This window comes from Camelina sativa, chromosome 2 (genome assembly GCF_000633955.1).
Source record: "Camelina sativa cultivar DH55 chromosome 2, Cs, whole genome shotgun sequence".
Classification (NCBI taxonomy): Eukaryota; Viridiplantae; Streptophyta; class Magnoliopsida; order Brassicales; family Brassicaceae; genus Camelina; species Camelina sativa.
In genome coordinates, this window is record NC_025686.1 from 6,611,040 (window position 1) to 6,611,696 (window position 657).

The window sequence follows — 657 nt, forward strand, 5'->3', positions numbered from 1 at the left end:
GCTCCTCTGCTGGCTCAGCAAGATACGGTCAAGCTTCTCATTGACATTCTTGAGGTCCTTCTTGTACTTCTCTTCAGACCCAGCGTCGCCGCGAAATGTGCGGTCATAATCCTCGTTGTAGTTGTCGTCGGACTGAGCGAGATTCTCCACCAGTTGCCAACCTTCATCGACGTCCTTGTTCAGGAAGTTACCGTTAGAAGCGGTGTCAAGCAGCATACGTATTTTGGGAAGGACACCACGGTAGAGAGTACTCAGTAATGACTCATTGCTGAAACCATGGTGTGGGCACTAGCTGTGGTAACCTTTGAAACGCTCCCATGCTTCACAGAATGATTCAGAGCTCTTCTGAGTGAAGCTAGAAATCTCATTCCTGAGACGGGCTGTTCTAGAGTTGGAGAAAAACTTGGCCAAGAATGTCTTCTTGCAGCCATCCCAGGTGGTGATTGATCCCTTGGGAAGGTTTTTCTCCCATTGATGAGCTTTGTCACCAAGGGAGAATGGGAAGAGGCGCAGCTTGTAACCATCCTCACTCACGCCGTTGATCTTGGTGAGACCACAAAGACGGTCGAACTCGTCCAAGTGGTCGAGTGGATCCTCCATAGGCAACCCGTGAAACTTGTTTCCTTGGATCATGGTGATCAGACCACTTTTGATCTC